Source organism: Notamacropus eugenii, chromosome 6 (assembly GCF_028372415.1).
Source record: "Notamacropus eugenii isolate mMacEug1 chromosome 6, mMacEug1.pri_v2, whole genome shotgun sequence".
Classification (NCBI taxonomy): domain Eukaryota; kingdom Metazoa; phylum Chordata; class Mammalia; order Diprotodontia; family Macropodidae; genus Notamacropus; species Notamacropus eugenii.
In genome coordinates this window covers 217,070,136-217,082,569 of record NC_092877.1, presented here as the reverse complement: position 1 = coordinate 217,082,569, position 12,434 = coordinate 217,070,136, and the positions used below count along the sequence as shown (strand labels likewise).

The following is a 12,434-nucleotide window of genomic DNA, read 5'->3' as shown; positions in this document are numbered from 1 at the left end:
TATCCTTAGAACAAGCACGTGAGGTACTATTATTATCCCTATTTTGTAGATGAGAAAATGGAGACCAAGAGAGCCGAAGTGATTTGCCTAGGATGGCAATCTGGTTAATTTCTGACAATGGATACTAACTCAAATGTCCCTGATTGGAAGTTTAAGCTATATCTCCTGTGCCATCTCTGAAGAATCAAAACTGATTGAACAAAAGGGAAGTGATGAGGGTAAAAGCACCAAATGACTTGAATTCAAGAAATGCCAAAAAAATAATTTAGGAAATGTTTGATACAAAAAGGAGGTAGGATGTGTCTGTCGCAAAACCAAGAGATAACACATGCACACCCTCAGTGTGCCACAGTTACATCAGACTACTAAGGAATGGTAGGACAAAGTTTCTAGCACATTGGATAGATGCTCATAGAGGATTTTTGGGAGAACACAGACAAGAGTCACACAAGATGGGCAGATATGGGCCGGCTATTATTTATACCAATTGAGGGAATGACAACATTGGTAAGATAAGGGATCCATTGAAACACTGATGTTCTTGTAAATCAGCATCAGTTATTTAATAATTAATATTATCAACACAAAAAAATCAGTATTTCAAACCAAGGGTTTTTAAACTGGGGTTTATGATCTTTTAAAAATATCCTGATAACTGTATTTTTATACAATTGGCTTCATGTTATCCTATGTATTTTGTTTTATACGTTTTAAAGCATTATTATGATAAGGGGGGCATAATCTTCACTAACCTGCAAAAGGGATCCTTGACACATAAAAATAACTTTTAACTTCTTTGCAAATTCTAAATAAATCACTATTTCGAATTATTCTGCTTTATGTTAAAGGTTTTCACTTTATTTTTGTTCAAGATGTCAAGTATCCTGAGTCTGAGTTCTGATAAAGCAACCTTGAATTGGCATTTAAATTTACTTCGTCAGCCTTGAGACCCACAAGTCTTCTCTCTCTCAGAAGGAGGAATCATTGGATATCTAATAATTCCTCATACTTTTCTTCTACAATTCTGCTTCAGCATTTCTGTACACCAAAAAGTACTACCTGCAGAATGGAAGGTATTTCCTTGAGTGAAAATAAACTTTTCCCACAGAGGGATACATGTTGGGGTTCCAGAAGAGGCTGAACTAGGAGGAAATGGAAAATCAGATTTAGAAAAAAACAAATGAGATTTTTGATTCCCACGGTAGTTTACAGCCCATTGTTTTCAGAAAAGTAGCTGTTTCTCTTTGAGAAGCCAAGGATTCTTTTCCTTTGCTAGATGACTAGGAACCTGAGGAACTAGAGAGAGAGAGAAAAAAAAAATTAAAAACTCGAACTGGGAAGTCCCTAAATTGGCAGGTCTCCAAAGTACATGATAAAGTGAAATTGTTCATAGATATATGACCGGGGTCATGGATCAGAAACCATTCTGTTGTGGCCTAAAGAAAAAGTTTAAGAATATTACAAAAAAAAAAAACAAAAAAAACAACCCGTAACCAGGCAAATGCAGAACACAGAAGATGTAAGGAAAACCAGCAGCTGGACCTAAGTATAACACTTTTTTTTTGTGGTCACCAGTGACAGTGTTATTGTGTTTCTATAACCCAGGAAAGGAAATTCAACACTCTGCTGTATTCAGCCAGTGAACAAGCTTCGCTTGATTCCAGTGGAAATGAACTGAAATTTCAGTTTAAGCAAGATGACTATTTTTCTTTCAGAAACATTGAGAATCTTTCTAGCAGAATGTAACTCTTCATCAGGGTTGTTTATTCACACTAAAAGTCATAGCAGGTCACATTGTTCGCTTGGTGCCATTCGGTCTGCACTTATTTCTTCCTGAACAGGAAGTCCTTAAGATTAAAGATTGTATTTTTATGGTCCCATGCCTGCCTATTCCAAGCTATTACCTGAAGAGAAATGTAACTGGGAGTCAATTTCTAGAAAGGATATTAGCCATCATTTGTGTGTGTGTCAGGATGAAAAATACGAGGAAATCAAGGTAGAGCATTATGAGGTGGTGGGTGGAGACTGAGGAAAAAAAACATAAGAAACAGCAAAGTAATTGTTTGGGATTTGGAAAATACATATTTTAGAATAACCAGTGAGCTTTGTCCTTTGAGGTTTGAGGAAGGATTCATCAGGATGACACACACTTAGGTTAAAGTAGAAAGAGAGAGAAAAAGAGGTGTGACTGTATTAGCAGGGATGCATATTCTGGGTGAACACTGAATGCTTTCATTTGGCTCTTCAGTCTTCCACCAATGGTTGCCTTTTACAGAAGACCCTTTTCCAAAACAATGTCTTGGCAAAAGGAAACATAAATATTTGAAGAAAGTAAACTGCCTGCAAGTTCAGAAAAGGGAATGTTTTCTGGTTTGGTTTTCTTTTGTTTGAGCCTGCCTTGATGCTGCGGCTGTTCCGATAATTGTTCAGATGGGGCACGGTCTGAAATTCCAGTTTGGGAGAAGAACTCTATGTAACTTCTCTGCTTCTTCATTTCATCTACATGCGTTCCCTTCTGTTAGATTTATGTCTTATATCGAATATTTATTGAGGCAAGGTAAGAAAAGATGCTATATATGGTAAAGTCAGCATTGAAAACATGTAAATCCTTAGATGTACAGTAGCATTTTTGTTCCCCCACCCAACCCCCTTATGCAATACTTTTTTCATGATTCAAAAGTTCAGATACTTTTTCTTCCATAGGTTGGAGAAGATTTCTGAAAGTCTTGGGATTTGGGGACTGTGTGCATGGGGAGAAACACTGACTTGCGCAAACTGTAGTTTGACACAGAAATAAGGCGATTTGTTGACAATGCCTAGAAACAATAGTCAAAGAGCATGAGTTCAGATTCAACCTTTGTCACTTAGTATTTCTTACTACTCAGTGACCTTGAGAAAGTCACTTAACTTCCCTGTGTCTTCATCAGTGAGGACATTAGTCTAGATACACTGAAAGTATCAGTACATCCCTTCTACCTCTGGAGCGATGTTCGTATGATTTTGTGAACCTTTCATACCCTTTAATTTTCTTTTTAAAACTATTGTAGAATTACCCTTCCATTCAAAGTGAATGTTTAAGGCATATCTATACATACATAAAACAGCCCCCTAGTTTAACAAATGTTTTATTTAGCTCAATTCATTGAGCTAAGTAAAACCAATTATTTGATTGACTTTTAGATTCCATTAGATACTATTTTGATTAATACTGGAATGATAAGAAACACAAATAATCTGATTAAAATTCAAAAATCAATTATTTGATTGACTTTTAGACATTCTTTTGATTAATACTGGAATTACAAGAAACACTTAAATAATCTGATTAAAATTCTAAAATCAATTATTTGATTGACTTTTAGATACTTTTGGATACTATTTTGATTAGTACTGGAATTATAAGAAGCACTTAAATAACCTGATTAAAATTCTAAAATATATTTAGGAAATCCTTTGAGTAAGAAACTGCAATATAATAAGAAATACAGGAATACAGAGGAACTTCCCTTTTGAAAGGGAATAGAAGGTAACTAGAATGAAATGTCACATCTTGCTACTGATCAGCTAGGACTTCTCCTAACATAATAACTATCCCAATGGGAAAACAATGATGTTCAGGATGGCAAAAAAAAGTCTCTCTCCTCCAAACTCCTATTCTCTGTTCTCCTTTACCCATATTTCTGAGCAAAGCTTCTCTACACAGCCTATCTCACAATCTTTTTCTTCCTTTTCACTGACTGAGTTCTGTCAAGCTCCTAACTTCATTACCTACCGTGGTTCTTTGAAAAAAATGAAGTAAAATACATGAAAGAGAAAAAATGATCTCTTTCACCCTTGCCATTTGGATTTTGCAGATATGTCAGACATGACTATTATTTTAATTTGCTTTGGATATCTATGGTCTATATTTTAATACTAAAATAGATTGTCCTTGTACAAATTTCCCGACACACTGAAAGAGCAGCTTCCTTTCAATTTGCAAAAGCCAACTTTGCACTTCTCTGACAGTGCTGGGAAACTTGTTTTCCTGTTTTTTTCTTTCTATAGACTGCATTTTGTAAACAAGAGGTAGATGTTTTATACTGATGATTTAGGAGTTTGTGTTGATAATGACTGAGAGCATATTTGTGAGAACTTATGATGACATGCTGGGCTTACCACTTTGAAATTAGCTACTCTGATCAGTTTTATTTCTGGCAATCAGTGAGAATGACTGCTTTATAAACCTATGTCTTGATACTTTAGAGAAACAGGAAAGTATTTTCACAGCTCATTCACATAACCAATGAAATGTGAAATAGGTTCCGTGGTTAGCTAGAAATCTTGGAGTTTTTTTTTTTTTTGAGTTCCAACCATCACGGCCCATCTCTGTTGTGTTTTGTATTAGTTTACAGAGACAAATATGGATGTGGCACCTAAGAAATCATTTTCTCTCTGACATATTTTCTATTTTTTGCCACAAATTTTGTGGAGGAAGGAGAAAAGAGAGAAAGGGACCCTATTTTTTCTCTTTTTTCTCCTCTTCCTTCTTCTAAGTTAAAACTCTTTAATGAATCTGTCACAGAGCAAATGGGGAAACAAAGTGCTTAGGTTTGTTCAAATTCTTTGACAAACAGTCCTTCTGCAGGTTCTATGAATACAGTAAAATGGATTCTCACAGGTATCAATATGTGTATGTACATAGTTGCCAGAAGACTGTAAATCTACACCCAAGATCAGAGATTGTTGCTAGTCCTATTATAATGTGCCGAAAAGAAAAGAAAAAAAAGCACTCTGATAAAATGTATTTGGAATTCCATGGACTTGAATGAGGTAAATTGAACCTGGCAGAAAACAGTGATCACAGTGTAAAAAAAAAATTAAATTAAAATTAAAAGCCTCATTAAATTTTTCAAATCTTCCTCCCCTTCCCATAACAGATTTGACTGACACTTAATAGTTAAACAAGTCCATTTGTTTTTCAAGAGTGAAGTTCCCACAGCACAAAAATAACACTATAGTCCCATGCCTGGCAGCTTGTGGACAAGTGCAGTGAGCATGGAGAGAGTCTGATGAGTCTATTGAGAAAGCAGCTGTTTTTGCCTCACTTCTGACCTGCTGGTGCACTCCTGTATAGCTGTGTTCAAAACCTTTTCACTCTTTGCTCAGCGCCTCTTGCCATTCTCTGCAGTAGAAGCAAGGCTTGTATTAGTTTCTAGCTACTTCAAGAAACAGATGCTGCAATTCCCTCTAAAGTGCTAGTGAGGTGGACCTTGAAGGGTAGCCTGTTTTTATTATGGCTGCCCATCCAGGAAATACTTTTATTGCTAGCAATCAGTGTGGGAGCTTCGGTATCAATTGATCATTTTTGTTTCTAGCAATTGTGGACACATATGGCACTGGGTGTTGATTGTGGAGAGGAACAAATCACGTTTGTAATTGCATGGTTATATTATTGTTTTATCAATGAATACCATAAAATGAGGAACCCAGATAATGTAACAACAAATACTAACCAAACTGAGTGCCTAGGCCACATTCTGTCTTTCTCTCAAAGAAATAATTAGGGAACGCACAGACGCAGATGGGGATGGGATAGTAGTGATTTTATTTTAAGGTGCTAATAGAGAATTATGAATATTTTTAAAAAAATATATATATATATTTGGAGCTCAAAGTAATTTGCTAGCTAACGTCAGTTTGACATAAATTGATCATTTCCTTATTAAAACAAAAACCTGATAGATTTTTCTTATTATCCTAACACCAAACCTCATCCTCATTTTACTTTCCATTGGTCATTATCTACCTAGGAATTTAGCAAGGGCCCACACTCCATAGCAAGCAAAATGTACAATGCATGAGAATTCTGGCAAAGGTAATTATTTAGGCTGAAATATATTAAAATAGTAAATGGTGCCCTGCGTAGAATGAGAGGGTCAAAGGTCATCTACTTTGCTTCAGTAAATACTTTGTAGGCTCCAGGCAAATGGATGGCTATTCTGTAGTTAAATGTCAACAGTGAAGTACATTCCATAGCCACCTTCCCTGTCTTGACATATTTTGCTGCCAGACTTAAAAAAAAATCCTTTTTATTGAAAACTTTAAGAATCATTAACAAAACCAGTGATTTAAAAATACAAATAAAAGGAAATATAAATAAAATACAAATATACAAATCAAACTACAAATAAAAAGGAAAGGTTTATATAAGAAGAAACTGGAAACTTATCTACTTTTTTAAAGAAGTACACACACATATCTATACATATATTATGAATAGTTTAAGAGTATAATAAAGCTGCTATATTTGTTTGTGGCCCTTCTGTATTTATTTGCTTACTTATATGCATTTAAAATGTTTAATTACTCATTTTTTTTTTTTTTGCATATCTATCACTATCCACTGATCAACAACAATCCTCCTGCTCTCAACTGACAAACCCATATAGACAGTGTAGGGCAGCTAGGGGGTGCGGCAGACAGAGTGCTGCGTCTGGAATTGATAAGACTCATCTTCCTGAGGTCAAATCTGGCTAGAGAAGGAAGTGGCAAACCTTCCAGTATCTTTGCCAAGAAAACCCCAAATGGGGTCACAAAGAGACCAACCACAAATGTATGGGTTGAAAGAGTTAATGGAGCAAAAATCTTCTGGAGATTCTTTCTGCATACTGAGTTAAGTTCATCCTTTTTGTCTGACATTCAGCACTGCTTATAAGCTAGTTACACATCATTTTATGGCTTTATTTTATATGACTCTCCATTACCTATTGAGCAGTAAGTAGTATTGTGTAATATGCTGGTGCCTTGCACTTGGAGGCACGCCGGAAGTCTGGTTTTAAACTCACCTTAGATACCTACCAGTTGTGTGATCATGGTCAGATCTCAACCTTTGTCTGCTTCAGTTTCTTTATCTGTAAAATGAGATGAGTATTCACATGATCTATTTGATGGGATTGTTCTGAGGAAAGTGTTTTTGAAACCTTAAAGTGCTGTGTAAATGTGAGTTATTATTACTTGATACTCTGACAAAACTGGATTATCTTTTGTCAGGTGAAAAGAAGCTACAAATTACTCTTAACTTCCTTGCAATCTCTTTGATCACGAATTTCTCCTTGTTAGAACATCATCTCTTCATTAATCAAGCAGCCAGTAAGCATTTACCGAGCCTCTACTATGTTCCAGGCACTATGCTGAAGATATTTGTTGAATTCCCATCCTATTTCCTCCATAAACTTTCCCCCGATTATTCAAAAACACAAATATATTTTTCCTGTCTTGAACTTCATCCTACATTCTATACTGCTTTAATGCACCTGACATGTATCACTTTACTTCTGTTTAACATATATTACTGATTGTCTTTGTATTTTATCTATTGTTAGAGTATAAACTCTGTGTATGAAGATTTCCTTTTCTTGAAACTTTGTATCTCCAGTAGGACCTAGATCACCATTATGATAATAATAAAATATAAAATGTTCCCAGTTCATAGTGCACAGTGTACTGCACATAGCAGGTGTTTAATCAATGTGTATTGAAGTGAATTGAACACTCCATTCCATTCTCAGAAATCTGAATATGCTTTCACAAAGTAGCATGGGCATGAGACTTGCTAAGGTCAATTTGCTTCTTTGCCCTAGTATCAGCATTATCTATGGATCTTTGGCCTCAAGAGAGCATTATCTATGTGCCCTCCTAGGCAGAGAAAGAAGATGAGACTCCCAGTGAGCCACATGCCTCCTTTAATCGTTTCTTTTGAGGTAGAAACCTGCCTGACTGGAAAAATAGACCAGCACCAGCAGCAACCTCTGCTCACACTCTATGGATGCCAGAAAAGCAGCTTGTCCATAAAAAGGGATTCCATAAAATGAAGGGGGAGGAAATATGTTCTTGTATGGAGCTGGGGTAGCAGAGGGTGCAAAGAATACAGAAACGTTAGTGTTGAAAGTTGTACATCCAAAAGTATGTAGATTATATCACTTGCTGGGATTCACTTTGTAGATAAAATACTGGCATGTACCATGAATAAGCCTATTTTTGAGATACAATGATACTGTCTTTCAGTACTTTGATTCCATCCTTTTCCTCTGGTTTTCCGATTGATTAATATTACCAGCTATATTTCTAATTCTAATGTAAGCCAAATTTCTACTTCATATTCTTAGGATCACAACAAGATCCTAATATGGTCCTGCATGGGACTTTAAAGATCATCTGGTTCCTCATTCATTTTACATATAAAGATACTGAAGTCCAAAACAGTGAAGAAGCTTCCTAATATCACACTGGTAGATAGCAAAGCAGAAACTCAAATTCAGGGCTTTAACCTCAAATTCAGGATTTTTCCAAATATCACTTTTAAGATTCCTCCAACAAAGTATGTCTTGTGCCTAAATAAAAAGTATACTGTAGTTAGCAGCAACAACATAAACTTTCAGCCATAGGCTAATCTAAAAACAATTTATGATACGAGAATGAAAAAAAATCTATATTTACAAAATACTCTCTAGACTTTTTAAAATCATCAACCGGAATTCTATTGTTATTATTATTTATAACTCTTTGGACATTTAGATCTTATGTGTTTGGTAATGGAACACAACAGTCTATTATTTAATAGAACTATTAACAAGGATCAGAAGTTTCTTTTTAAAAATAATTATAGTCTCTTCAGATATTTAGGTTACCTGTGTGCAGGTAATTATTTTCCATGATATAAAAGACCAGTTGGAAAATTCCTTTTTAATTCACTTTGAATCCATATCTTGCAATCAGATCCCTCCTGAGGCTGGTCCATGCTCTTGGGACATCAGTTCTGGACTTTTAGCCAGTTTGGCATCAAAGCCCTTCCAAATTTTCACAGTTGGCGGTTTTCCCTGCCTCAGTCACTAGAACTTTATTCACTTGCTTGATTTGTTTAGGATATTCAAAGGGGATGAACTTAGTTTACCCTCCTTATCAGCTAGGATGGTCCATAATTCCCTCTGACTCCTACATAGACATAGGAAATATTATAACAACCAGCATAAAATCTTAACAACTTTTCCCAGTTGTTGACTTGTCCGTAGAAAGGCCCTTGAAGGGAGTTTTGTGACCACATAGTCTAGATCCCACCTTTTACATATGATTCAATCAGAAAGAAGTGTTTTCTATTTTCTCTTAAAGAAAAGAGAAACATCCTTCCCCCTTGTAGATATTTTTTAGCTTCTGTGTCCGTCAAGATGTTTACTCAAATTTAAATTTTATAGCATTTCTTTTACCATTTGAGACCAGTCCTAGAACTTTTCCAAACTTAGCTCTTATAAAAACCATGTCATTTTTTAAAAGGTGTCTTTTAAACCACAGACAATAAGAAGAAACCACAATAAGATTTTTTTGTACTTAAATTTAATATTGTTTCATTACAACATCTTTATTGGCTTTTTGCTATTAAAAAAATTCAAAAACAATTCCAAAGGAGTCATGGTGGTAAATGCCATCCACGTCCAGAGAAAGAACTATGGAGTCAGAATGCAGAGAGAAGCAGACTATTTTCTTTTTTTGTTTTATTTTGTTTTTTCTTTCTCAGGTTCTCTCCCATTCGTTATAATTTTTCTATGCAACAAGACTAATATAGAAATGTATTTAATAGGAGTGTATGTGTAAAGCCATATCATATTGCATGCTGTCTTGGGGAGGGAAAGACAGGGAAGAGGAGAAAATTTAAAACTTATGGAAGTGAATGTTGAAAACTAAAAATAAATAAATTTTTAAAAAATCCATCTGGTTTCCCATGCAAGCAAGCTTATAATAAGAGTGGATAACATGGTAACCCAGAAAGAAATTTTCAGAGATTTATTCATCCTTGGGATCTAGCTTCTATTCAAACAAGCCAATGAGTGGGCAAGCAAATTAGCCACTGAGTCAGTAGGGCTAGGGTGCAAATAGACAATGAAGGCAGGATCCAGACTAGTAGAAATCAGAAAATGGATCCCTATTTTAGTCTTAATGTTAATCCTATACTGGAAGCATAATGGGCCAGGCAAGTGGTATAGTTGGGAGAGAGAACCAGGCCTGAAGTTAGGAAAGACTCACTTTTCTGAGTTCAAATCTGGCTTCAGACACTTCCTAGCTTTGTAACTCTGAGCAAGTGATTTCAACTGTTAGCCTCAGTCCCTCATCTGTAAAATGAACTGGAAAAAGACATGGCAAACCATTCTAGTATCTTTGCCAAGAAAACCCCAAATAGAGTCATGAAGAGTCCAGACACGGGTGAAATGACTGGATACAAGAGGTATAATCTCTTTTGCTTGAAAACACTGAAAATCATAAGGCCTAACAATTCAGATAAATTGGAAAGTCTATTTTTCAATGTCATTGCTTAGGTCAATTAGCTTATCGTCATCAACGATTGTTTATTAAGCTCCCACTATCTGCCAGGCATTATGCCAAGTTTGATAACTTTTGCTTCCATGTGTTATAATATCTGTATAATCTCAAATTTGTTGAAACCAGAAGCTAAGGATTATGCTGAATAATTATCTTTGATAATTTAATGATCATCATTATAATAATAAAAGATATAAAATGTTCTCAGTTCATAGTGGTATAAAGATTAAACTATTTCATTCCTAAATTGATCAGTTCAATCTTCCAAACTCTGTATTAGAAGACATGGTGGAATAAATCTCTCCTCTGTAGATTTGTATGAGGTGGAAAAATATGCTTTCCCCTGAATAGAAGTTGATGGAAGACTAATTCTCATTTCACTTTATATACAGTAGAACCTCGGTTTACCAATTTAATTCCTTCCAAGATTCTGTTCGTCATGTGATGTGTTCATATTGCAAAGAGAATTTCACTTGGGAAATAATGTAAAGTTGGATGATCAGTACCACATCCCCAAACATATTCATATAAAAATAATTATTTATAATTTAAGTAAGTTTTTGTCCCTAATGTGCCTGAAATACAATAGTAATGATGAGTACACAATATAAAATGAAAATAAAATAAATTAACCTGCACTTTACTTTTGAGAAGAATTGTGGCTGGTGTGAGGGAGATGAGAGGGAGGAGGAGGAGGAGGAAGGGTTATTGTTTGGAAGGAGAATCTCCTTGTATGAGAACAATAAGGGATTTTAATGTAGGGAGTTTTGGTTCTTATGCTACTTTTACTAAAAGTAAGATTAACTCTACTGCTTTCACTTATTTATCATTTTTTAGAATCACTTTTGGGTTCTGACTCACTGACATTTTTTCTTTACGTTCGCTTCTGACTAGGAATCTAATGACACTTGTTTTTTGATGTTTTTTCAGAATCACAGAAATGTGACATTGCCTTATCATTAAAAATATTCATGGCTCTTATTGCTACAGCCTTATTTGGGTAATGTTTTTAACAAGATTTTGATGTTCGTGCTGTGAATTTTTGTTTGTCCTGGAAGACAAATTTTGCAAAAAATATTTCCTCATCCAGTGAAGTATATGTAAACCAGGTTACTCATAAACCAAAGTTCTATGTAATTGTATAGTTGTGTTCAATGAATCAGATGGGAGAACTAGAGTAAAAAGAAGAGCCAAATTCATCTAATGTTATGGGGTGCTCTTTATTTTTGTCTGATATCTTTCATTCTTTTCTTTTCCTTGTCTGTAGTCGGATTTGAACTCATGAAGATGAGTCTTCCTAACTCCAGGTTGAGCTGGAGCTGAGCCACCTAGTCCAATCCATATATAAATAAGAATTCTGTCTATGACATTCAGCCTATGTATGAAGACCTCCATTTCGATTCTTACAGGATAGGCTACATTTAATTCTTAAGACAGTCCACTTCATTTCTGGATAGTTTTAATTTTTAGAAAGTTCCCCCTATCCCTTTTAAATGAAGGCTAAGTTTACTTCTTTGCAAGTCAACTTTTGTTCCCAGTTATGGACTATGAAGAAAAATTGGAGGAAAGGATGTTAAGAATTGTAAGATTGAAAAAAATTGAATTGTTTAGGTGACAAGAACTAGGGATAAATGGTGGACAGCCTATATACTCTACTAGTACCCTGGAAATGTCAAGAGAAAATGAAGAAGGACCACAGAATGTTCGGCATTTTCCCAACATTTGTCGGGCAAACTTAGGGGAAGACAATGTTAAGAATCACACAGGATGGACAGATAGGGATATTATAATAAGCTGTGATGGAATGAACCTTCACATTGATGTTATTGAAGATTTATTTAAATTTCTAATCCACTTAAATATTTAACTGTTACATTTTCTGGCTTATATTGATGTGGATTTCACTAAACTCCTTGGATCTACCCTCTTATAAAAATATTAATAATAAGTAAAATTAATATAGTGCTTTAAATTTTGCAAAATAATTTACAAATATCACATTTTACCTTCATAACAACCCTGGGAAATAGGTGCTATTACTATTCTCACATCATAGATAAGGAAATAAAAGATTGAGAGATGTT

The 12,434-nt window shown here is 35.0% G+C and overlaps 1 long non-coding RNA gene across 1 annotated transcript in view; it reads left to right on the top strand.

Annotated features, from left to right (window-relative positions):
- Positions 1 to 1,755: 1,755 nt before the first annotated feature.
- The window catches only part of LOC140511236 (uncharacterized), a 90,488-nt gene continuing 79,809 nt past the window's right edge, over positions 1,756 to 12,434 (top strand). Inside the window, exon 1 of the long non-coding RNA XR_011969476.1 lies at positions 1,756 to 2,557. This is a non-coding gene — a long non-coding RNA (uncharacterized lncRNA). The remainder of the gene's footprint in view (positions 2,558 to 12,434) is intronic.